The 27,028-nt window shown below is 39.2% G+C and overlaps 1 protein-coding gene across 3 annotated transcripts in view; it reads left to right on the forward strand.

Moving 5' to 3' along the window:
- IRS1 (insulin receptor substrate 1) overlaps positions 1-27,028 on the forward strand; it is an 82,459-nt gene that overhangs the window by 23,034 nt on the left and 32,397 nt on the right. Inside the window, exon 2 of one of the 3 annotated variants that reach the window (XM_089916288.1) lies at positions 943-16,802. The exons of the other annotated variants lie outside the window; for them this stretch is intronic. The gene's annotated coding sequence lies outside the window, so the exon portion shown is untranslated. Of the gene's footprint in view, positions 1-942; positions 16,803-27,028 lie in introns of those variants that run through there. 3 annotated transcript variants of the gene reach the window in all.

Below are 27,028 nucleotides of genomic sequence, written 5' to 3' on the forward strand. Positions count from 1 at the left end.
TTATAGTTCCTGTGGATTTAATTATGTACTAAATATGGAAAATAAAAGTATTACTGGGTGGTGATGAATGTTTTCTTCCACAAAATTCTTGTTGATAAATATCTCTACTCTGGAGTTTCAGCACCCTTTGCCAGAGAGACCTGGTGTTCCTTGCTGTGCTGGGCAGAAGGGTGACCATCTTGAAGTGATAGGGAAAGGAAAGAATGACTCACCCACTTAGTGAAGGAACTAGATGAGCTCTTTAAGGTTGGTCCTAGAATCTCAATGGTACAGTTTACCAGTGCTCAAGAAAGGAAGCTTTGGAGAGTGAAAGCTCCAATAGCTGAAAGAGTGCTACTTTACTCTTGATGGGATAAAATGGCTTTGGTGGTGTTGGCTGTGTTGTGATTTTGAAAGTACCCCCTTCCCCCCAACCCCTGCCACAGGGGAGAGTGAGTATTCAGGTGTGAGCTCATTCTTGGTCCTGACTTGCGTTTGTCAAGGTCACGGGTTTTGTGGAAGGATAATGGCGATAGGGTACACATAGCTGTAGAGGAGTTTCCTGCAGGGTGCCGTTTCCAATGCTCAAGTGCAAAACATTAGTTAGCTATCCAGAACGATAATTTCAGGGGCTCAGTAGGTGCATTTGTAGTCCAAAATTCAGAGCATGTGGCTCCATTGGTCAAGGAGAAAGGAAATAGAGAAAAAATGAGAACAAAGGGGTAAGTTGGAGGAGATGTAAAATTGTATGACACTTTGGGAGCTAGTCATTGGCCATAGTTAGTTAATGATTGATAACTAACCAGAGGTCAGGAGTTAGAATTTTAGTTATTTTGCTATTTTGTTTTCTATGTAGAGTGGATTATGTAAACTGTTGTATGAGTCTCTAGAATTTATTAAGAAAAATATTAGAGCTGTTAAGTGTCCTTAAAGATGATAAAGCTGAAAATGTTCATTTTATAGATAAACTCGGGCCCAGAGAAGTTGAGTAACTTGCTCAGGATGACACAGCTGTTTTGTGGTAGCATCACCAAGAACTCCAATGTATCATCTCCAGCTTGATGCTTTTCCCCGTGCTATACTCCATACTGATGTGCATGTGTATAATGCTTTGTCTATTTTAATTTACATACATATTAAAATATATTACGCATATGTTACATATTCACCTTTATATGTGGGCTCCGTGTGTGGGTGTGTTACAGATTTAATTGTTCGTTCATTTGTTCCTCATATTTTTAATGCCAGGCACTGTTTTGGGTTCTAGGAATATGGCTGGGAAATAAGATTTAGTTTCTCTCCTCATGGAGTTTATATTCTAGTGGGACAAACAGACAATCAACAGATAAAGTTATTTCAAATGGTGGTAAGTACTCTTAGGAAAAAACCAAGCAGAGTAGAGGAGTTGGTGGGCAAAGTATATGATCATGAATTTATCAAAGAAGCTAAGTGGACCACACTCAGATTTAGTTTTAATTTATTATTTTTGAGGGTTGTTTTGAAAAATTCTATTGGGCAGGAAGCATCCAAAGTTTCAAAGATATGTTGGGAAAAAATTGTAATTTATGAGAATAATTAAAGGATTTAAAAGATTGCTCGTTAAATGAAGTTTCCTCTTTTATATGTAGAGTGTTTGATTATTAGCCCTGCTTGAAAATAATTTATGAACACTGGTAATTAACTGCCTGTATCTATGATTTAGTCAACCGTTACCATAAAGTTTTAAAAATGCATTTATGACTACTGGGATTTTATTAGTGCTCTTTTTTCAACCTCCTGTTTCCTTTCTGGGAGAGGAGTATGTTTCCTAGTGCCTATGCTTCTCATATAGAAGAACAATGAAAACTGTGATGCTATATTTTACACAACTTGAAAGGGTATATCTTACGTAATAGTAAGGCAATCAATGGATGATATGTCTTAACTAAGATAAATGTATGCTTGTTATCAGTGTAACCCGGAGTTCATTCAGAAAAGTTGGAAGACTGTTTCATTGGCTTATGACTTGTTTTATGCACCTGTTTTCCCAGAGTCATAGATGAAAAGTTTTTTAGAGAGAACAACCAAAAATCCCTCCCTATTATCTCCCCCTTTTCTAATAAAAGGATCACTTTATTAAAGTACTTTGATGTTATGATGATGGGTTGATAAGTTGTTGCTTTTCAAATGGAAGGTCTCTAGCCTCCCGTGGAACTCTTAGGAAGCCTGAAATGACACGTCCTGCGTGTCTAGGTCTTCCGTGCATTGACTGGTTGGCTGGATGGCCAGGCCCAGAAGTGGCTCTGTGGTTCCATGGGGAGTTGGAGGCCTGCAGTACTTTGGTCTAATGTTTGAACTTCCTGAAGACAGCCTGGACAGTCTTCTTTTCTTTCTTTTTTTTTTTTTTTTTTTTTTTTGCGGTACTCGGGTCTCTCACTGTTGTGGCCTCTTCCGTTGTGGAGCACAGGCTCCGGACGCGCAGGCTCAGCAGCCATGGCTCACGGGCCCAGCCGCTCCGCAGCATGTGGGATCTTCCCGGACCGGGGCACGAACCCGTGTCCCCTGCATCGGCAGGCGGACTCTCAACCACTGCGCCACCAGGGAAGCCCAGCCTGGACAGTCTTGATTGAGCTTCCCTTTCCTTGTTAGTCACTGATCATACGAACCTGAACTGGCCTGATTTTTTTTTTTTTTTTTTTTTTTTTTTTGCGGTACGCGGGCCTCTCACTGCTGTGGCCTCACCCGTTGCGGAGCACAGGCTCCGGACGCGCAGGCTCAGCGGCCATGGCTCACGGGCCCAGCCGCTCCGCGGCATGTGGGGTCTTCCCGGACCGGGGCACGAACCCCTGTCCCCTGCATTGGAAGGCGGATTCTCAACCACTGCGCCACCAGGGAAGCCCTGAACTGGCCTGATGTCAATATCCATGTTCTGCATTGCCAGTGTCCATCCTTGGCTGGGCAAGGGCTGGTGTCCTTAGTTGTCTTCCGTTTCATTGTTTGTTCATAACTCTTTTCTGACTGTACAGTTTACTGCAATCTTCGGCACGTCTTCAATGCTCTAAGAGCATTCTTGCGGTCATAGAGCGATTTGGCCGCCTTGGATTAGGAGAACTCTAGTACCAGTTTTTAGGTTCTGATCATCTCTTCAGTTGCATAAACAGTATTGAAATATATAGAATAGAGTTTCATAAAATATGTAGAATATGAGTGGTCCTGTTATGCAAACAACTATTACAACGCTGTTGGAGAATGGGTCACAGAAGGTACCAGCTATCCTGCCTCCGTCAGCTCTGATGACTTTCAAGAAGAACCAAGATCTTAGTGAACTTCTGAGGGCATCCAAAATGGTAATAGCCAAATAACAAGGCCCTACTGTATAGCACAGGGAACTATATTCAATATCCTGTGATAAACCATAATGGAAAAGAATGTAAAAAAAAGAATTGTCTATATGTGTGTAACTGAGTCACTTTGCTGCACAGCAGAGATTGGTACAAGATTGTAAATCAACAATACTTGAATTTAAAAAAATTTTTAAAATAAATAAAAAAACAAATTGGTCATAGCCACGGTCTAGTTTCCAATGGATTTTAAGGTCAGCAAATACAGAAGAGTGCTCAAGACAGTTTTGCCAATCAACTCTTGGCATATTATGTAGTACACAAACACTTATGCCTTTGATTAGCCCTTTGGCTGTGGTTCGGTTTGTTTTCATCTTGTCAATGATTATTTGCTTTTTTTTTCTTCAGTCGTTTTTAAAATTTAATTTAATTTATTTATTTATACAGCAGGTTCTTATTAGTTATCTATTTTATACATATTAGTGTATATATGTCAGTCCCAATCTCCCAATTCATCCCACCACCACCACCACTTCCCCTGGCTTTGCCCCCTTGGTGTCCATACGTTTGTTCTCTGCATCTGTGTCTATTTCTGCCTTGCAAATTGGCTCATCTGTACCATTTTTCTAGATCCCACATATATGCGTTAGTATAGAATATTTGTTTTTCTCTTTCTGACTTACTTCACACTGTATGACAGTCTCTAGGTCCATCCACGTCTCTACAAATGACCCAATTTTGTTCTATTTTGTGGCTAATACTCCATTGTATATATGTACCACATCTTCTTTATCCATTTGTCTGTTGATGGGCATTTAGGTTGCTTCCATGACCTGGCTATTGTAAATAGTGCTACAATGATCATTGGGGTCCATGTGTCTTTTTGAATTATGGTTTTCTCTGGGTGTATGCCCAGTAGTGGGATTGCTGGGACATATGGTAATTCTATTTTTAGTTTTTTAAGGAACCTCCATACTGTTCTCCATAGTGGCTGTATCAATTTACATTCCCACCAACAGTGCAAGAGGGTTCCCTTTTCTCCACACCCCCTTCAGCATTTGTTCTTTGTAGATTTTCTGATGATGCCCATTCTAACCGGTGTGAGGTGATGCCTCATTGTAGTTTTGATTTGCATTTGTCTAATAATTAGTGATGTAGAGAAGCTTTTCAAGTGCCTCTTGGCCATCTGTATGTCTTCTTTGGAGAGATGTCTATTTAGGTCTTCTGCCCATTTTTTTGATTTGGTTGTTTGTTTTTTTAATATTGAACTGCATGAGCTGTTTATATATTTTGGAGATTAATCCTTTGTCCCTTGATTCGTTTACAAATATTTTCTCCCATTCTGAGGGTTGTCTTTTCGTCCTGTTTGTAGTTTCCTTTGCTGTGCAAAAGCTTTGAAGTTTCATTAGGTCCCATTTGTTTACAAAAATAAACAATTTTTATTGGAAATTTTTATTTTTTATTTTTATTAATATAATGGAAATTTTTATTTCCATTACTATACGGGAAGGGTCAAAAAAGATCTTGCTGTGATTTATGTCAAAGAGTGTTCTTCCTGTGTTTTCCTCTAAGAGTTTTATAGTGTCCAGTCTTACATTTAGGTCTTTAATCCATTTTGAGTTTATTTTTGTGTATAGTGTTAGGGAGTGTTCTAATTTCATTCTTTTACATGTAGCTGTCCAGTTTTCCCAGCACCACTTATTGACGAGACTGTCTTTTCTCCATTGTGTATTCTTGCCTCCTCTGTCATAGATTAGTTGACCATAGGTGTGTGGGTTTATCTCTGGGCTTTCTATCCTGTTCCGTTGATCTATATTTCTGTTTTTCTACCAGCACCATACTGTCTTGATTACTGTAGCTTTGTAGTAGAGTCTGAAGTCAGGGAGCCTGATTCCTCCAGCTCCATTTTTCCTTCTCAAGATTGCTTTGGCTGTCCGGGGTCTTTTGTGTTTCCATACAAATTGTGAATTTTTTTGTTCTAGTTCTGTGAAAAATGCCAGTGGCAGTTTGATAGAGATTGCATTGAATCTGTAGGTTGCTTTGGGTAGTATAGTCAGTTTCACAGTATTGATTCTTCTAATCCAAAAACATGGTATATCTCTCCATCTGTTTGTGTCATCTTTGATTTCTTTCATCAGTGTCTTATAGTTTTCTGAGTACAGGACTTTTACCTCCTTAGGTAGGTTTATTCCTAGGTATTTTATTCTTTTTGCTGCAATGGTGAATGGGATTGTTTCCTTAATTTCTCTTTCTGATCTTTCGTCATTAGTGTATAGGAATGCAAGAGATTTCTGTGCATTAATTTTGTTATCCTGCAACTTTACCAAATTCATTGATTAGCTCTAGTAGTTTTCTGGTGGCATCTTTAGGATTTTCTATGTATAATATCATGTCATCTGCAAACCGTGACAGTTTTACTTCTTCTTTTCCAATTTGTATTCCTTTTCTTTCTTTTTCTTCTCTGACTGCTATGACTAGGACTTCCAAAACAATGTTGAATAATCGTGGTGAGAGTGGACATCCTTGTTTCGTTCCTGATCTTAGAGGAAATGCTTTCAGTTCCTCACCATTGAGAATGATGTTTCCTGTGGGTTTGTCATACACAGCCTTTATTATGTTGAGGTAGGTTCCCTCTATGCCCACTTTCTGGAGAGTTTTTATCATAAATGGGTGTTGAATTTTGTCAAAAGCTTTTCTGCATCGATTGAGGTGATCATATGGTTTTTATTCTTCAGTTTGTTAATATGGTGTATCATATTGATTGATTTGTGTATACTGAAGAATCCTTGTATCCCTGGGATAAATCCCACTTGATCACAGTGTATGATCCTTTTAATGTGTTGTTGGATTCTGTTTGCTAGTATTTTGTTGAGGATTTTTGCATCTATATTCATCAGTGATATTGGTCTGTAATTTTCTTTTTATGTAGTATCTTTGTCTGGTTTTGGTATCAGGGTGATGGTGGCCTTGTAGAATGAGTTTGGGAATGTTTCTTCCTCTGCAATTTCTTGGAAGAGTTTGAGAAGCATGGGTGTTAGCTCTTCTCTAAATGTTTGATAGAATTCACCTGTGAAGCCATCTGGTCCTGGACTTTTGTTTGTCGGAAGACTTAATCACAGTTTCAATTTCATTACTTGTGATTGGTCTGTTCATGTTTTCTATTTCTTCCTGGTTCACTCTTGAAAGGTTATACCTTTCCAGGAATTTGGCCGTTTCTCCCAGGTTGTCCATTTTATTGGTGTAGAGTTGCTTGTAGTAGTTTCTTATGATGCTTTGTATTTCTGCAGTGTCTGTTGTAACTTTTCCTTTTGCATTTCTAATTTTGAAATGACTCCTCTCCCTCTTTTCCTTGATGAGTCTGGCTAAAGGTTTATCAATTTTGTTTATCTTCTCAAAGAACCAGCTTTTAGTTTTATTGATCTTTGCTATTTTGTTTTGTTTTGTTTTGTTTGATCTTTGCTATTTTGTTTTGTTTCTATTTCATTTATTTTATTAATATAATGGAAATTTTTATTTCCATTACTCTAGGGGAAGGGTCAAAAAAGATCTTGCTGTGATTTATGTCAAAGAGTGTTCTTCCTGTGTTTTCCTCTAAGAGTTTTATAGTGTCCAGTCTTATATTTATTTAATTTATTTATATTATGTTTATTAATACAATAAACATTATATTATTATTTCATTTATTTCTGCTCTGATCTCTTTTATTTCTTTCCTTCTACTAACTTCAGGTTTTGTTTGTTCTTCTTTCTCTGGTTCCTTCAGATGTAAGGTTAGAGTTTTTATGTGAGATTTTTCTTGTTCCTTGAGGTAGGATTTTATTGCTATAAACTTCCCTCTTAGAACTGCTTTTGCTGCATCCCGTAGGTTTTGGATCATCAGGTTTTTTGTTGTCATTAATTGTTGTCCAATTACTTGTTGAGTCCCTACTCTGTGCCCAGACATGTTTTTGGAATATGGAGATTCTCTAGTGACTCAGGCAGAGTAATAGGTTTTTGTCCTCGTGGAGTATATATTATTGCAGTGGAAGAGACAAATGATAAGCAAGCAAACAAAAGTAATATAATTTCAGGGAGTAAGCATTACAGAGAATATCAAGTAGTGTAAAGTGATAGAGATGAAAGGTAGCGTGGGCTGATTTTGACAGGGGTAGTCAGAAAAGTAGGCAGTGTTTGAGCAAACACCTGAATGAGGTGAAGGAGAAAGTTATGGCAAGTGTGTGCTGGTGAAGACTGTTCTCAGGAAAGGCAGCAGCAGATGGAGTCCTACACTGGGAACAATTCCAGCATGTTCCCACACATCCGTAGCAGCAGAGAGAGGGGCTGGGGAGGCGACTGGAATAGTAGGTTAGGGCCAGATCCTGGAGGGCTTGATAGACTGTGATGAGTCATTTGGATTCATTCTAAGTGTGATGGGAAGCCCATGAAGAAGGTCAGCATATATGCCAGGACCACCCAACATGCCTACCAAGTTTCCTATTGGAGAGACATGGAGTTCTGCTGTTTGGAGTTCTTCTTTTGACTGAGCCAATCAGCTGGGACCTCTTAGATATGAACTAAAGCCACCTGTGACCTAGATTTTCCTAGAAGTGTTCCCAGCATCACCCAGGGGCGCATTCAGGAGATTTCCTCTTTAGTCTTGCCACAGCAGCCTACTGCTCAGGCCCCTGGGATGCCCATTGGCCAAACTGGGCCCTTTCAATATTATGACTACAGTTTGGTCCTAGTTCCAGGCCTGTCTGGATGCTTGGCCACCTACCTGGTGATCGTTGACACATTCCTTGCAAGACACACCTAATCTGGTTTCTTTAAAGCCAGATCCCAGTTCTTCGTAAAGAATGGCAAAGGCCCTTCCTGCTGGGGTAGGAGCATTGATTTAAGCTTACTAACTGTAAATAATTTAACCCTGTTTTTATATACCTTGATTCAGTCATTTTTGTTTTGGAATCCATGTCACCTGATATGACCTGTTCACATTATTGGCCCTATTACTACTGGTACTTATTTCAGCACTCTTTGTATCTTAACTGGTTTTTAGGTTATGAGATCCAAATTTAAACTTGCTGATATCACTTGGCTGCCAGTTGACTGAGTGGAAGTCTGTATGTTTTAGGAAGTACAGTATTAGTTCATTTTAATCCTTTACTCTTCTGTATGCTAGATGCTAGTCTGCTCCAACACCTACATTTCAGAGCATTCTTTCTGTGACATTTAAAACCCATCATGGAAACATATGGCATCAGTCAGGTAGAGTGAGTTAGCTTGGGCTTTTATTGCTTTTTTTAAACTGGATTTTACCTACTTCCTGGAAGATGTTGGCCAAGTTAACTTTTATGATGTTTGGATATGCCATGTGCTTTAAGGTGTTAATTCTGTGACCATTGTTTTGGACAGCCAGCTCTAGTGGTTTCATGGGGCCATGCTAGTGGGTTGATGAAACCCTCAATAGGGTGGTGGCTGGGTGGCTGGTGGTGGGAGAGTGATCTTCATGATCCGAGTTCCTGCAATTAGAAGGGTTTAGTTGGGAAGTAGAAGCTGTAAAAATACTCACTAATGAATGAACCACTTTAAAACACTCTCCTTGCTTATTATCGTACTATCCTTAATACCAAGGACCGTGCCTCCATTGGTTTAATTCGACATTGAAAATGTGCATTTTGCAAAAGATGCAGGATTTCACGAAGTCAATGAAAGTGATGTCAAAGAAGGTCTGGGATTCACAAATAGTCAATGACAAGTAAAGGTCTAGCAGAATTACAGGAGTCACCTGTTGAAGAAACAAATCAAAGATAATGACTCTTTTAGTACTTCTAATGCACATGGTAAAAATAGGATTAAGAGAGGCCTGTGGGGAAATTGGTAAAGCCTTTGAATATTTCTATAGAAATGATCCTTCATGTGATTGTTCTGTAAAAACCAAACAAGAAGTCAAAGATGAAACATGATGGAAAAATAATCCAAAAAATGAACACTCAATCACACCCTGTTCATTCTGAGACTTTGCCAGTAGATGCAACTGAGACTTTTTTGTTAAAATAAGGTGAAAGAGCTTTTCCCCATATATTTTAGTTTCAATATGTCCAACATTTTAGTTTTCCAGTATAAAATTCCATTCAACACCCCCCACTTTTTTTTCACTATGAAAATCAGGTGCCGGTGTTAAATAGACTTTACTTTTTATTTTTGTATTTTTCTTTTTTTTTTGGCTGCTCTGCGTGGCATGCAGATCTTAGTTCCCCGACTGGGGATTGAACCTGCACCCCCTGCAGTGGAAGCGCGGAGTCCTAACCACTAGACTGCCAGGGAAGTCCCTAGACTTCACTTTTTTTTTTTGTGGTACACGGGCCTCTCACTGTTGTGGCCTCTCCCGTTGCGGAGCACAGACTCCGGACGCGCAGGCTCAGCAGCCATGGCTCACGGGCCCAGCCGCTCCGCGGCGTGTGGGATCTTCCCGGACCGGGGCACGAACCCGTGTCCCCTGCATCAGCAGGCGGGCTCTCAACCGCTGTGCCTCCAGGGAAGCCCTAGACTTTACTTTTTAAAATGATCTTTTTCTGCTACCAGTTATGTTCAGCTGATAAAGGCATCCTGCATATTTCTTTTAGGCATGTGGCAGAAGACAGTCATGGGAAGCCCTTTTCTTTTGCTCCCCAAATTTTGCTAAGTAGACATTGGAGTTTCTCATTGTTCCAGAGCTGTGATGCCAGTTGTTAAGCAGGCAGGTGGCAAAGCTCCAGGGATATTTCACTCCTGTGAACCCAAGAAAGACCATTAGTGCTCATGGGTTGTTTTCAAGAACTCACTGGAACAGAGTGATGCTAACCAGCTTTGTAGTAAACACAAGTAAGATATCGATTCCTCACAGGACCCCCATAAAAATTCTTCCTGGCCCTTAGAACTGGATATGGACCAGTTCTGAAGACAGCTGCCTCAAGAGGACCGACCAAAGAAGTTTGTCTGACAACAAATAGCTATTCATAAAGGGCTTGCTACTTAAGGGGATTATCTAGTGTCTAATTCCCATGTCAGCTCCACTGTGTTTCCTGAAGGAGGTGAGTTTGAGCAGATTTTTTTTTCTAAGAAAGAAATACGAATTGATGAGGTGCTAGTGCGAGATTGGGATAGATAGGGATATAATCCAAGAGGAAGGAAATAGAAGCAGATTTTCTTGGCTTTGAAGAGAATTACCAAGAAACAAAGTTTGGGCAATAGAGTTCTGAGTACTATACTGATAGCATTTCTGTAACCACCATATCAGTGTGATTGTGCACTGTTAAGTCTTTACTTATTTTTTATTTTTGGCTGTGTCAGGGTCTTAGTTGCAGCATATGGGATGTTTCGTTGCGGTGCTCGGGCTTCTCTGTAGTTGTGGTGCGTGGGCTTAGTTGCCCCGTGGCATGTGGGATCTCAGTTCCCAGACCAGGGATCGAATCCCCGTCCTATGCATTGGAAGGCGGATTCTTAACCACTGGACCACCAGGGAAGTCCCGTGACTCATAACTTTTAAAGGTTATACTCCATTTATAGTTATTATAAAATATTGGCTATATTCTCCATGTGGTATAATATATCCTTGTAGCTTATTTTCTACCTAATAGTTTGTACCTCTTACTCCCCTACCCCTGTATTGTCCCTCCCCCCTCCCCACTGGTAACCACTAGTTTGTTCTCTAGATCTGTGAGTCTGCTTCGTTTTTGTTACATTCACTAGTTTGTTGTATTGTTTTAGATTTTTAGGGAGCACTTCATTAGTGGCGTGTGGGATGTAATCTTCTAAGAAAACCAGTTAGGCAGTTGACCCGGTTCTGATCTGCTCACATATAGATGAGCATAAGACCTTGACGACTCCAACACCAAAGTTAGACTGTAGATCATTCTTGTACAGAGATGATGCTGTGATGCCACCACTGTGATCTGCCTCAACATCTTTCTGGATTCATAACATTATCCTCATTCATTCTCTCTCTTTTTTCCTGGTCTTCATGTGTCAGGCTTATGGAGTACTTTCCATAGCAATTTAAAAACTCCATATTTTAAAATCTGATTATTTTGTCACATTCCTTTAGTGATCCCTTGTTATTGCCAAAGGAGCACACACTTTTATTAGTGCAGTAAAAGCAAAAGCAAAATGTTATTTAGAAAATCTGGTATGGGGAGAAATCATAAAACTCATTTTCAAATGGAGTAGAAATGATACTGGGTTGTGTGCTGTTAAAGGTTACCCATGCTCCCTCTACAGAGTTATATCTAGGGATTTTCATTTTAGTATTAGTATTTGGAGTTCATTTACTGTACAACATTTATACAAATGAGTTCTGAAGTCCTGACTACTAAGTGACTGGCCCAAAGATTATCATATTAAGTAGGATATAAGTAGGATATGTTAATACCCTGAGGTTCATTGTTGGTATTGCTAATGAAGAAAAGAGTAGCTTGGGTATTGCTAAAGAGAAATTCAATTCAGAAGTCAAAGTTTTTTGTGAATGTGGGATTTCTGTAGGGTCTTTTTTTTGATGGCATTTAAAGTTGATTTGGACTTACTGTGAGAATAATGAATAATTCCAGATGAGATAAAACTTATAGAAACCAAGAAAGACCACAAAAATGTTGATACCGTGGCCATTGGAAATCCAATGCACTATGATCTAATGTTTTGGATTGCTGGTGCTAGAGACGGAGAGAACTATTTCTACTGCTGTATTGCCTTTGGAAAGCAGATGGCATCTTTTGAAAGCCATGCTCTCTGAATGGCTCATTTCATTGTCCTGTTGGCATTCAAAGGGGGGAAACCACCAGGATCTGAGATGTGGCATCCATGGCACTTTTTGTGGATCTTGTTTGTAATATTTTTGTCATAAATATGCATAGTAGCCTTCCCAGAGAGTCTTAATACAGAACCTTGCATAATTTGAGGACTGAAGAAACCACAATATGGTATAAAAAGAAAAACCCCAAAAATGTAGTAATTTGAATAAAAAGAAGCCGAAAATAGGATGGGATGGGGAATGTTTAGGGAATGGTGAATTTAAAACTAACAAGACCCTCCAGTGTAAGCCCCTCAGCCATGCAGTCTCTGCAGGTCCTTTATTCCTTATGCTAATTTTCTTCTTCCCTTGCCTTTCAAAGTATTGTCTCTTTTCCCCTTTTATCTTTCCATTCAGAAAATTTCTGTGTCTTCTTTACTACAGAAGCATTTAAAGGAAGATTAAGACACAGAATGTCCTGAAAGTAGTCTTGTCCTCTTCTGGGTGATCAAAATAGTATTACAGTATTTTGTAAGAATAACAAATACCTATTTATACTTGGGCAGGCCTCTTTTTACCTATTTTCCTTACCCGATTCCTTGCATTAGAAAGGTGTTTTCTGTTTGTAAGGTTGTTACTCTGAGCTGATTTGTTTTTCTTTTTTAATTTATTTTATTGAAGAATAGTTGATTGACAATGCTGTGTTAATTTCTACTGTATAGCAAAGTGATTCAGTATATATATACATATATGTACACATTCTTTTTCATATTCATTTCCATTATGATTTATCACAGGATATTGAATATAGTTCCCGTGCTATACAGCAGGACCTTGTTGTTTATCCATTCTGTATATAATAGTTTACATCTACTAATCCCAGACTCCCACTCCATCCCTCCCCCATCACCCCACCCCTGATTTGGTTTCTATGTGCAGTCCCTTTGTATTCTTATTACAAATTCTTTAAAAAGAATTTTTTTTAATTTTTTAATTTTTTGGTTACACCCCATGACATGTAGGATCTTCCCTGACCAGGGACCAAATCCATAGCTGCTGCAGTGGAAGAATGGGGTCTTAACCACTGGACCACCAGGGTCCCTGTATTCTTATTCCTGATTTACAGCGGAATATGTGGTTTTGCTGACTTTACACTAGATCAGGAGTCAACAAATTGGCCTTATTGGCCAAAATCTGGCCATCACCTGTTTCTGTAGTTTTGGGGGGGTGGCACAGCTATACCCCTTTCCTTATGTATTATCTGTGGCTGCTTTCCGACTATAACAGCAGAGTTGAGTTCTTGCAACAGAAATTGTAGGTAGATATGGTAGGTAAAACTTATATTGTGATTTTTTGCTCCTTATCTCTTTTTTACGTTTCTGTGGTCTCATGGCATTTTGGATGGTTATATCACAGCAGGCATGAGTTATGTGTCTTTAATTGTTAGTGCAATGTGACATATGTAATGGCTTCCTGAAGAATTCATTGATTCTGAGTCAGGATGCCACATTGAGATGGTGAGAGTGCATTTTTATATTTGCAAAGAGCAAGGGTTTTAAAACCTTCACTAAATTAATGAATCAAACCAAGGTCAAATCTGTGTTGTTCTGGAAAATAATGATTGCCAGTTGCTGGAAGAAAGTGAGCCTTAGGGAGCCTTCTGATTTGTGTTGAGAGTGCTTCTATAGTAAGCAAGGATTGTATTGATGTAGGGCTACACATCAGCCCTTTGTATAGATTAGTCATTTTTGCCCTGCCTTACATGCTTTTTGGATAATCAGAATGAAGTGCCTGTACAAGCCAGTAACTAGGGGTCTTTGCTAAAAATAATGAGAAACTTTAATCTTTCTTTAGTTTACAAAGGAAAGCAGTGTCACTTGGCAACCTCTGTTATTCGTGACCGTGCTTATGGCTGTGTTGTGATTTCCAAACGACATTAACGAAACAGTCATTTAAGTTTTGAGGCTGACAATTTGGAGCTTCACTAGGTCAAACACCTCTTCCTTGGGCAGATTCCTTGGCTTTGGAGAATTTCAGATTTATTGAAGTACCTATAAAATCTTGGTTCTGTTCAAAGTTTAGAACCTGTGTCATCTGCAATTTAGGATTCTTTGTGGAAAGAAGGAAGCTCTTTGAAACCTCAGTAATTCTTTATTCAGTGTAAATTTCGATAAGAAGCAAAACTTTGTCACTGTGAATGACGGTTGACCAGCATGGAGCAAGTCTATTATATAAGAAGTATCAGAGATAAAATGGATAATTTCCAACTCTTTCTGGTATAGCTCTTGGTAGGCTTAATAAAACTCACAACCACCTGACCACAACTCAGGACTGTTTCCTACAGATGATGGTGTAAATAGCACCCCCCGTGGTTACAATGTCAAAACCTCAGTTTCAACAAAAGCCAGATTTAATACCAGAAGCATTCCAAAGCAATTACGCTGTTGTTGTAGTTAAATTATCTGGAGAGTTGGGTTTGATTGTCCTTTGCTCATTAAAACCAATAGTTTAGGATTGGAATTGTCTGTATGTTCACATTCCTGCCCACAGCTAGTGAGGTGATGTAGCTTGATATAGAGCCCAGCTTTATTTCTAAGTTTAGCTTCACATCACGAGCCAGCAGTGAAACCTAGAAGTGTTGGTTTTCATGGAAGTGGCATGGAAAACCTCAGCAATTCCCGAATCTCCACTGCAATGCACATATGTGAGTCTGCCGCTGGGACGGGGGCAGAGGTGCAGGGTTAGATTTCACAATGCTACTTTCACAAGACTGGCCTCAGCCTTGTGCGCATTTGCTTCCAAGGTTTCTAGTGACGGTAAAAGACAGCACCTTGGACTCAGACAGCTTTGATGGCGAGTTTTTATGCTTTGTTCTTGCAATACCTTTTCAACAAGGAATTGTTTGGTGTCTGATAATAGTACAGAATTCAGTGATAAAAACACTCATTTCCTCACTAGCTTCATCCGAAAGTGGGAAGAAGAGGGTGCAGGAGGGATTAACCATTGAGCCGTGTGGATGTACGCACTTAAGTGGGTTCCTTCCTACGTGCCCAGATCTCTGCCAGCTGTGTACTTGTTCATCTTCCACAGGGGGGGTGAGGGTTTTCCTCTGACGTAGGGACATTCCAGATGGACAAGAGTGTAAATGCCAGGTTACATTTTTAGGGGCTTACTAATGGAGCCGCAGCAGATTAAGAGGGCAAAGAAAAAGGATGACTGCTTATCTTAGTAGCAAAGTGTGGACCGGACACCATTAGATTTACTGTTCATGAGATCCTCTTGTATTGACATTTTATAAACTAACTGGGTATTTCAACTCGCTCCAAGGAATAGAGAGGAGATTCTTAATGCTACCTTTTGTTGAATTAATATTTCAGATAAGCTTTTAGTAAAGCCACTTATCAAATCTTGGTTTTAAAGTTAACTTTTAATCTTGTCTTAGGGCAAAACACAACAAAACAAACAATGCAAAAAAAAAAACCCACCCAAACAAAACCAACCCCGAATTTAATTTATGCACATAAATTAAAAGACTTTTTGTTTGGAGGGTGGGCTTATCCTGCAAGTGACTTTTCTCTCATCTAAGCCTTGTGTATATGTTCTAACAGAGTTCTAGGAGACAAAACATTTCAATGTGTTTTCGTGATTTGTGGCATATTTACATTTTATTGTGACATTTGATTCTCTCGAGTTTTCGCTAGCGTAAAGAAAGTGGCATGTTTTAAATTATATTAAGAAAATGATTTTTATTTGCCTTTGCATGAACTTTGAAAATAATGAGTTGCTGTGTTGTTTTTCATTCACTTTTTAAGTACATTTGAAAATTTCTATCTGCTTTGATCATAATGAGCTCTTCTCTGCTCACATGATCTTCATTCAGACTTAGTGAAGGAAATAAATTTCCCTGCACATCAACGTTTTGTTACATTATAGGAAATGCTGCTGAGTTTTGGAATGTGACTTTGCTTCAGCTGCTGTTTGGTGGTTAATGGTTCAGGATGTTTGCCAGCTGCCATGGTTTGCTGGCGATGTCAAAACCTTTGTAACTTCAGACTCAAGAACCCAGTACTTATTTTCCCCTTTATTAAATGCAGGTACCATGTTTAGAAGTTCATTTGTTCCAGACCTCCGTAAAAGTTTGCTCTGGACAAGGTGTTTTGCTTTGTGGAAAGAACTTTTCCATTTACCAACATTGCGTTGTAAAAATACAGCAATTATTCATCTCACGTTTATGAATAAGCATTTGGATTTGGCTTTCAAAACTGCATGGATGCCTAATGAATATTACTTGCTAGTTGTGACTTTTATCTGTGCCTTGAGCGTTGTGTAATATTTTTTTCCCCTGATGAAACAGGCGGTTTTGGATATTAGGACTTATTTTTTTCATGATCCCCCATTGGGCCTCTATGAGTCATCTTCTGGGCACAAACAGAAGCAAATATATAATTGCACAGCCTCTCTTACTCCACAATTATTGGATACAATAATTTGTAATATGCACTGAGCATTTTTGCTAAAGGAATGTACAAAAACATCTTCAAGATAATCCCCGTGTCTATCTGAAGAGTTTCAAAAATTCCACTTCCTTGGACATTTTAGGCATCTTAGATTGGACTATGTCCTATCTGGCTAATTGTGGGGTTGTTACCATTTGCATATGGTAATTTAACTTTCCCTCCCCTGCCACCATTTCCTCTTTGCTTTACTCCTGTAAAACACTATGCTCCACAGGGAGATCTGCTCCATGCTCTGTGAGGACCTAGAGGGGAGGGATAGGGAGGGTGGGAGGGAGACACAAGAGGGAGGGGATATGGGGATAAATGTATACATATAGCTGATTCACTTTCTTATACAGCAGAAACTGACACAACATTGTAAAGCAATTATACTCCAATAAAGATGAAAAATAAATAAATAAAATATTAAACAAAAACGCTATGCTCTTTCTGTTTCATTTCCATATTTCTGGGAGTATATAATTTGTACACATAAAATATCTTAGAAAATATGCATATCATCACAGCCCTTTGGAAGCCCAGAAAGGGATCAAAGTAATAGTCTGATTCATTGTAATTATTGCTATATTAACCAAAATTTAACCCCATAAGATATAATTTCTGCCCAAGTCTAAATATTCACAGACATTCAAACTTCACATTTTTCCAATATATACAACTGTATACTGAGAAAATATTTAGGCTAAAATAATACAATATTCTGTTTACTGTTTTGAAAAAAAGTATAATGTTTTTCATTTATGATGTTTTTTATGAAAGTACTCATCATGCATGTTTGGTCATAGTGGTAGACTAATGGTAGAATTGGTTTTTCTAGCAATATAAAATATTTTTACTTTTGTCTATATTTCTTCAAGTGTTATTTAAAATTATTTGTGCAGTAATAAACCATTTCATTTATATGACATTCATCCAGCAATGCCATGAAGGTAAATATAAAGCACCTTTCATACATGAGCCATGAAAACTGAAGGATGGTTTTCTGAAGTCAGATCAAGTCTATGAATAATTAGGGAAGGAAGTTTGCTCTCTACACTCTTCAATTCATTTTATCTCTCTCTATATATTTTCTTTCAAAATCAAAGCAGCAAATAATACTTTCGACATATGATATGCCAAATTATAAAGGATGGATGCATTATTGACCGCAAATCATATTAGAACTTTAGGAATAAAAAACAAATACAGTATTTGCAAAGTATATTTTTTGTGTTCAGTGAATTTTGATCAACTTTTCCATCCAAAAATAAGTTTCTTTTGTTTATGCTATATATTATTTTGTCTAATATTTTATCAGAATACTTTTTGAATAGCAGAGTTCAGGGGAAAATGCTTTTTGGGGGGAAAATTTTTAACACAGTCTTTTCCAAAGTGTGTTTCACAGGATGTTAAGAGTCGTTAGTATGAAATAAAATCAACATATTTTCTGATCAGAAGTTTAGGAAACACATGGTTAAACAAAATGTGAAGGCTCTAATGTCGAGAGGGAGATATTGTCTAAATGTCATTGGCCACAGAACCTTCTTTCTCCTGGAGCTCCTGTTCTGTAGAACACATATTGGAACTGTGGGCTTAGTGCATGCCCAGGACTGGGTCTGCAGAAGTGGCTCCAGCCATCCTGTACTACTACTGCTTCTTACTCTGTATATTATAGGTCCCCCAAATGTCATATGACTTGGAGTCATTGTCATGACCCATTAATTGCAGCACTTTATAAATAATCAAATTTGTACTTCTTACACCTGCCTTTCATCATTGAAAGCAAGCACACAAGCATCTAGACCTCTCTTTGGCTACTTGGGGCTGCCTTCTCTGAAGGCTATTAAGGAGAGGAACCATTATATCTTTTTTTTTTTTAATGATAAATCTTTTATTAGAAGAATTTCATTCCAGGGCATTGCATGGTTCTGCAGATGTTTTCGCTTCCCTCCTTAGCAAACTTACACACATAAACCAACCCTTTTAATAATGAACCTGGGCAGCAAAGATGAATAAAAAGCCTTCTCGGAACCATCATGTCTTAAAGGAGACAATTCAGTGCTTCCCTATAATTCTATCTGCGTTGTCGTTTGGACCACTGAGTCTGAATTCACATTGCTATTGTAACGCATCGATAAGGATATAATTGATCAGTGAGTCATCTGATTTCAAAACCACCTTTCCTGTTAATATTCTAAAGGTAGAATATATTGTTTCATCATTAAACCTTTGCGTGTGAAACACTCAGTGCCACCTTTTTGGATGTCAAGACATTGACCTCTTGTAGGGTTAATGTTTACAAACAGTCCTTGGAAACTTTTGGGCAACAGTGATTCACCACAGGGATGCCAGTGGTGAATGACAGGGATATCCAGGGCTGTTTCTCCACCTTCCATGGAGCATATGTTTTGATTTCAGCGAGGTCATCGATGCCAGATTTTAACATCAGCACTTTCTCAGAAGGATGAAGCTGGTGATTCACCTTGGCTTGCACCTCAGACACGTGGGTATAGGATAAATGATTTCTTAATGATAGTTCAGGGCGGCCAAATCTTTTATATCCCTGAGTTTATTGGCTCTCTTACCATTGATGTTAATTGGCTACTTCTAATGGAAGGGGGCTTATGTTAAGTTAAAACCAGAACGTGAAGTCTCTCTCTTGATACGGACAACTGAAAGTAAATGCCATGAGGTCTGTGAATGGACGTCGTGTTGTAAAGCCGTTTTGCCCACTGCTGATGTCTTGAAATGTAACGAACTAGAATTTTAGAGATTCGACTCCTCCTTTTTCTCTCCTGGGTACATACGTGATGATGAGAGGGGGAGATCCATGCTCTTAAGGTTCCTTTATTGATGCATTAGTGTTGTAATGCTCAAAGGCAAGAATTTAAACAATGGTTATTGGTATGGGGCAATAGTATCAACAGCGATGAGTATCAATAGCAATGCTGACAAGTGTGTATGGGTGGCACTGAGTGATAGGGAGAAGGTGTTGGGGAAAGGGGAAAAAAAAATGTTGGGAGCAGGAGGGAGGGAAGTGTAGAGGATGAAGGGACAGAGTGCCCCCAATTACTGCATCCAGTGTCATCCAGGCCTTGCGCCATCCAAGTTCAACTTGAAAAAGCTTTTTGGGTTATTTTGATTAGTGAAACCAGTAGTATCCTATACCGTACAATGGGGAACATACACTCAAGCTAAATAGCATTCTAAAGGTCACATATATATTTTAGAGTTTTCTGTAGACAGATAATTAACACAATGATAGCTCTCCGTTTGAGCCCTTCAGATCTGTTCTCTCCAACCAGAATCATGCGCACAAACTCAGGTCTGTTTATATGTAAACTGTGTAATATCTTAAAGCTAACGTCACTGTTTGCCCCTTCTCAAAGTACAGGCTGTTTTGATCTCACAGGGAATATTTTTTAAAAGTGGATGTCTAAGAATGTAAACAATGGGGAGGGGAGATGCAGCTGTTTATGATTTACTTTTTAATCTTCTTTCTGTTATCTCGTGGCTCCTAATGTCAAAGGACCTCTCTTTACCTATTCTAGTGTATGGCTTATGGCTCTGGAAGTATACTTTTTCTGCTTTTTATTTTGCCTTTCTAAATAAAGGATGGAAGAACTGAAGGAAAAGTTGTCAGATAAAAATAGCCCTGCGTCTACTAGATCTTGAGCTACAAGCATTGGGCCAGTAGAGCTACAGTCCTAGAGTAAAAAGCGTTTCTATTTTATGGGGACCGTAAATGTCAGGCCTTGCTCTTTACCTTAGGGCTCTGTTTGTGTTGTTTATCAGAATCTATTAGTCATACCCGGTTTCTTGTGTCCACCACTGTCTAGAGTCTTCAAGGAATGAGAGATTTCATATTTAGTGTTTTTACAGGAGGGCGCGAATTAAAGGATAAAAAGGTGCTTTTATGATGGCAATCTCTTTTGCAAACTATTTTCCTGAAGTGAATGCATTTCTGATATCCAGGTGCCTATTATGTGAAATGTTGTTTTAGCTGATTTCGTTTAGATTTATCAGAATGGCATTTACTGTGTAATTTCTCATTACCCTTTGTAAACACGAAGCTTACCCCCCATTTCCTTTCATAAAAACAACTTTGTATATTCCAGTGGACTCTACTTAGATGAGAGGTTTGACAACACTTCTGCCCATGCTTTTTATAGCATTGTCTATACATTTGTGGTCAAGAGCATGGCTTTGAATCCCAACTGCCCCACTTACTAGCTTTGAAATCTGGAGGAATTTGCTCGTCCTTTTTGAACCTCAATTTCTTTGTTTTTAAACAGGGGTAGTAATACAATCTCAGGATAGTCATGAGGACTAAATGAAATAATGCATAATTAAAACCCCTAATACAGTGCCTGACATGGAACAAATGTTGGCTATGTTGTTGATGGAGACGCTAAGTGACTGTGATGTGTTAGTGGGTTTGGTAAGTTTATATACCACACCGCCACCCCAGGAATGGTTTACTGAAATATTTAGGGAGGGAGGAGGATACAAGAGTTTGTATTGCTTGTATTGTTTGAAAACAGTTATAATGAATAGTAAAATTTCTGTATTTTCTTAGTCATACTTGTAGCATTAAAAAATTGGTTGAGTTTTTTTTTTTTTTTTTTTTAGCAAAAGGGGATAACACTTTTAAAGGATTAACAAACCCCTGCTTTACTCACTGCCAAATGTGAGGGAAACCTCACAAAAACTTCAGAGCCCAGTTTTTCTGTGGCTGAAATTACCCTTAATTAAGTCGTACGGACCTTAGGATATGTTTGTGAGTACATATGATTTTCCTGTAGATACTTTTTTAGACAGTACAGTTATTGAGAGCCAATTATGTACCAAACACTGATAAATCAAGTAGAGAGTTGCAGAGAAGAAACCTCAAGAACTATTGGGGAAAGGATATTAATGAAATGGAACTTTTCACAGTCTCAGAAAATTAAACTTCATGGCATATGTGGAGTATGGTATGATTCTACCATGCCTAGATATAGTTTTTCCTTTCAGCTAGTGAAATATAAACATTCAGGTTATAAGAGTTCGGGGTGCTTTATACTTGCTAAGGACAATCCATTTTAATAATGGATCAACTTTTAAAACTGTAAGCTCAAAGCAAAATAGGAAGCGCCTTCATACCCAGCGGTAAAACAGTTGTAACTCGGGCAATATTCCTTATTTGAGACCAGTGGTATCATACGATGAGTGTAATTGCTGGTGTTTCCTTGACAACATTTTTTTTTAACATCTTTATTGGAGTATAATTGCTTTACAATGGTGTGTTAGTTTCTGCTTTATAACAAAGTGAATCAGTTATACATATACATATGTCCCCATATCTCTTCCCTCTTGCGTCTCCCTCCCTCCCACCCTCCCTATCCCAGCCCTCTAGGTGGTCCTTGACAACATTTTTTGAGGTACTCCCCTCTGCAAACGTGTCCGCGGCATGACTGAGAGCAGAGAGCTTCAGTATCAAGTACCTTCCTTCCCCTTTCATTCCTCATCTGTCCCCCTCCCATTATGGTTTCTGGTGGCTTCTAGCTGCTGGGTAGAATGAATGAATTGTTCTGCGTTGGCTCAATTGTCAGGATCTGTGCCATGTGTTTTACTGTCACCATCTCTTTTAATCCCTGATACAGGCCAATGAGTTAGGCACTTTTAATGCCATTTTACCAGGAACTGCAGCTCATTGAGGTTGACCAAGTGCCTGAGTCCCAGTAAGTGGCACTGGGGGAGCTAAGGTCTTACCACTGTGCAGTGCCCACGTGGGTCCAACAGCGAGTGTCCTGCAGGCAGTTTCACTTCCTGTTGCATCCAGAGATCTTGGTGAAATGTGTTCCCACTCTGTCCCAACTGGGTAGGGTAACAAGTCATGTGAATGGCACGGCATGTGAATTGCACTGCCCAGCCAGTGATTTCGGAATTAGCTCTTGGGAGTATCTCTGGCCACCTCATCATGTTCCTGCTGTTTCCTAAAGCCGTTAGAAATGTTTGCTTGTCTTGCCTGGGCTTGTGTTCCAGACCCAAAAACGTGTACCTCCTGGTCAGAGAGCACAGGGTCCTGCCCAATGAATGAAATTACCATCTAATAATGAAGGCCTTTGTACTCCTGTGAAACTTTATTGATGGGGAAATGGAATCTTGTAAACTGACTTCCTGATAAATCAGACTGATGGGCACGCTCTGGACTTGGGGCTGTTTGCCTTCCTTTAGAGATTGGGTCCAGTTTGCTACCGCCTGTTGACCTGAATGGAAATTATTAGCACCCACAGACTATCTTTTTTGTGCTTATTTTTCAGTCTTTTCCAAATTTTGATACCTTTAAGTCATGATGGCTTTGCTGCTTCCCCTGTTACCACCCAATGTGCTGCTTCCAGATCTTCCTCTGCGCACATTGATGGTCCTGGGTGAGATATCTGCATGTGGAATCATCCTTGTCCTTAAGAAAGATTTTAGAGGATGAATTAATACTCCTGGGAATCATATTTTGTATCAGTACTTTTGATATTTCAAAGTTAAAGGTGCCGTAGATTGTTATCGTCATTGAATTGTTGAGTCTGCTCATTTATTTGAGATAAAATCTGAGTAGGCAATTTGGTGGCTTTTACCACCTGCGGGTCCCCTCAAATAATAAAGATGCAATGTTGGGAATTAACCTCTGATTTATGCCTTGTGGTTTATTTGGTAAAAGACGGCAGAGGGCAGGATGCATACATTTCATTGAGTTGGGGGAATGCCCATTTATTTTGGTTCTGTCATCTGTGAGCTAACACACATGGCCCTCCTCAGTTCCCCTTGACCAAAACTGCCAGACATCAAAGTAATCAGCATTCATTTTTGAAAGAGATAGGAATGTATTGGGTCACAGTTTCCATCCCCCTTTTCCCAATCCAGCAGTCTCAGCCTCCGATGGCCTGAACACTAGACAGGGTACGAACCCATCAGTGTGGAGTCTCTTAAGGACATCTACAGTAACTCTTGTTATCGTCCCCAGTGTCCTCTCTGCAATCATCCAGATCCTATGTGTTGTTCCAGGGCCCTGGAGGCGGAGCTTTCTTATTCTTCTCCAGTTAACTCTTCTAGAACCTTTTCCACCTGGAAATTTTCCTTCGTGTTTCAATTCAAAGCTGTTTTTGCAATTTGAGCCCATTTACCCTATGGAGATGGAGAACAGATGGCTTACAGGGTAGTCCTCCTTATAACTCCCCAGCTAAGCCCTCTTATTATTCTTTTATATCAATTAAATGGTATGTTTTCTCTTTTAGGTTCTTTACTCCTTTGCTACTCAAAGTGTGGTCTCAGATCAGCAGCCCTGGCGTCACCTGGGAGCTGGTTAGAAATGCAGAATCTTGGGTCCCACCCCAAACCTAGAGAATCAAAATCTACATTTTAACCAAATCTTCAGGAGACCCTAAGCACATTAAAGTGCGACAAGCACCACTTTATTTTATCTCTTCGTAATTTGGCTATTATTTTCTCTATGCTTTTCTCTAGTGCGCCTTAACAGTGGAGGCCAAAGTCAGACATGGTATCAATACTACAAGGGTGGAAATATTTTTAGCAAGTGTTTGTCTATCTCAATTCCCGTGAATATTTTGAACTGATGATGTTAAAATATTTAAATATTTTGAACTAGATGTTAAAATATTTTGAACTAAATTGATGTGTAATCTTCATTTACAAGAAATGTGTAGTCTTCAGAGACTTTGGGGGAGGTCGTTTTCTGCTGTGTCTTGACATGAGTCACCTAAAGAAACCCCTCACTGTAGTTGAGTGACTTGGCTGCCAGGAATCTTGCTTTGCACTTATACTGAATACCACCCTGTCTTCTTCTTCTATTGGGATCGTTTTGTTTTTCTAAAGAGTTGGGCTCTTGAGATCTTAATGACTCATGGTTAGAAAGAGTGCTACTTTGGGGGTGGGGAAACTCCAAGTTTCACCCCAGTGCTGCCACTAACCAGTTTCATGAGCTTGGGCAACTCATTTAATTATGATTTTAACTCTTATCTAACCACATGATCAAGAAAGTCCTGATAATACTAGGCCTGGGACTGCTTTGATTGTTCTGTTCCTATTAATCCATGAACCCTTTATACAGTGACTTGGTCATGGAGTAGAAGTTGCCTATAGAAATAGGAATGGGGCATCTAAAACAAAAATTGGGATAATTGTCATCCAGATATGTATTCTGATTAGTCACTGTCCGAACCTCCTTACCACTTTGATAGAACTCTCAGGTGGGAAAAACTTGCTAAGTTGATTTTTTTTTTTTTATTGAAGTATAGTTGATTTACAATATTGTGTTAGTTTCTGGTGTACAGCAAGGTGATTCAAATACATATATATATATATATATATATATATATATATTCTTTTCCATTATGGTTTATTACAGGATATTGAATATAGTTCCCTGTGCTATACAGTAGGACCTTGTTTATTTTATATATAGTAGTGTGTATCTGCTTATCCCAAACTCCTAATTTATCCCCCCCTTTTCCCTTTGGTAACCATAAATTTGTTTTCTATGTCTGTGAGTCTGTTTCTGTTTTGTAAATAAATTCATTTGTATCATATTTTAGATTCCACATATAAGTGATATAATATTAGTTGAATTTTTGTTGAGTTTTCCTTCTGTTTCTTGGCTCTATCCCTGGAAGAAGTGCTACTAAACCACTAAATGGTCAAAGGCAGGGGCAGAAGGCCACCATGGGGAAGGGTCCCAGCTTATTTACTCATGTCCAGTGGTTCTCAAGTCACCTTCCTATTGACTTTCTCTAGCTGTGCATTAGAATGGGAAATTAGCAAGGATCTGGTTGCTCTCAAGGCTTGCACCTCTGTTGAAAGACTCTGGGAGAGCCTTTATTTCTACTGGAAGTTCTCTAGGGAGGCTCCAAGAAGAAATGGTGTGTGGTAAGTCAGTGGCTGTGTTTAGAGGCCCTGTTAGGAACTGTGATGGTTGGGAGTGAGGAGAGCTGAGAATGGGAAGACAGGAAGAAAGGAGCATCTCTGAAGACTCTGTCTTGGCCTGGACCTTGACCTAGTCACGTTCTTCCTTAACTTGTTAAGGAAAAAAAGCATGGAGAAACCAAGCAAACGGGTAGGCCATTGTCCATTGGTGACACGGTTTTACAGAAAAAATGTAAGGCAGTTTCTGAGCAGAATTAAGCAAAGCTCATCATAGAGCTGTTAATTAAGTGTTAATTATAGCCTGTCTCTGGTGGATAGTAATATTGAAATTGTGTGGTTCGGTTTTATTTTGAAGGCATTTTGTCAGCGGCTCAGGCTACAGTCTAGAAAGAAGAGAAGCTGTTGTTTTCTTTGTGTACCTTAGGACCACAGCAGCTTCTGTGGCTATATTGAAAGAGGATCTGTTCTTATCACCATTACCTTAGGATTCATTCAGAAAAACTTCATATCTAACTACCTGGAAATCAACTTGTTCTCTCTGTTCATTGTCTAGGTTTTAGGCTTTCGAACGCTGTATCCTGTCATCGATGATGGTACAAGTGCAGTGCCCTGCACCACAACCCCCCACCCCGACCCTGCTATTTTTCTTCAAGTTTAAGTTTAGGGAAAACAGACCTAAAAGTGTCTTCCTGGGAACACATCTTATATTTAGAAATTCCAGTTGCTGTTTCTATCTCAGTCTTGTCCTTTGACTATTTTTTTTGTAATAAATCATCTTCCAAGGTGGGTATTTATTTCATCAAGTGAAAAAAAAAAACAAAACAAAACATGTGGGTGACTTAGGAGTAGCCTCTTAGAGAACAAAGTCAGTGGATGTATTTTAAAAAGTCAACTAACTCTGGAACCGAGGGGACCGAATCCTTAATTTTTTTGTTTGTTTGTTTTAACTCCCAGACATTTGAAGGGCAATGATGGGGACTAATAGTAACAAGTAACATAAGGAAGGTGTCTTCTGGTTCACAGTGTCCTTCTCTTGTTATCTCATTGAGTTTTGCAAATGATTGTGAGGACAAGGTATTTTCTTCACTTTATTACACTGTGGAGACAAAATTAGGTCAAATGCCTGGTCCAGGACCACACAGAAGGTCCTGGCTAAGCTGGGCAGAGATACAGACCTGGGAGTGATCAGATGTATTTCCTTGTGAGGTTGATCTCTTTTCCGTGGTCAGAATAGGGGAGCAGCATCACACCCTGCTGGTCTTCCCCCAATTCTGTTGCTCTGGCCTCAGTAATCCTGGTATTCTCCCCGCTTCAGTCGGTGTTTTGCATTGCATCCGGAAGGTTCCTGTTTTCCTTTGGAGCAGGGACATATGAAAACATGGGGCAGGACTGGTTAATCAGATTAACCAGCTAGCTTCTAGTAAAAAGGTCGCGAGGGAGGGGGATGCAGTAGAGGTAACTTTCCATCAGTGGTAAATTGGGAGGCATCCACTGGGACTCTGAGGTCATGGTGTGACAGTCAGCAATAAAGCAAGCCTCGGAACAGGAACACTTCTTCCCTCCAACTCTTCCCTAGAA

This window comes from Delphinapterus leucas, chromosome 8 (assembly GCF_059928025.1).
Source record: "Delphinapterus leucas isolate spDelLeu-1000000601 "Yukka" chromosome 8, BTC_Dleu_Yukka2, whole genome shotgun sequence".
In the NCBI taxonomy this organism is placed as follows: Eukaryota; Metazoa; Chordata; class Mammalia; order Artiodactyla; family Monodontidae; genus Delphinapterus; species Delphinapterus leucas.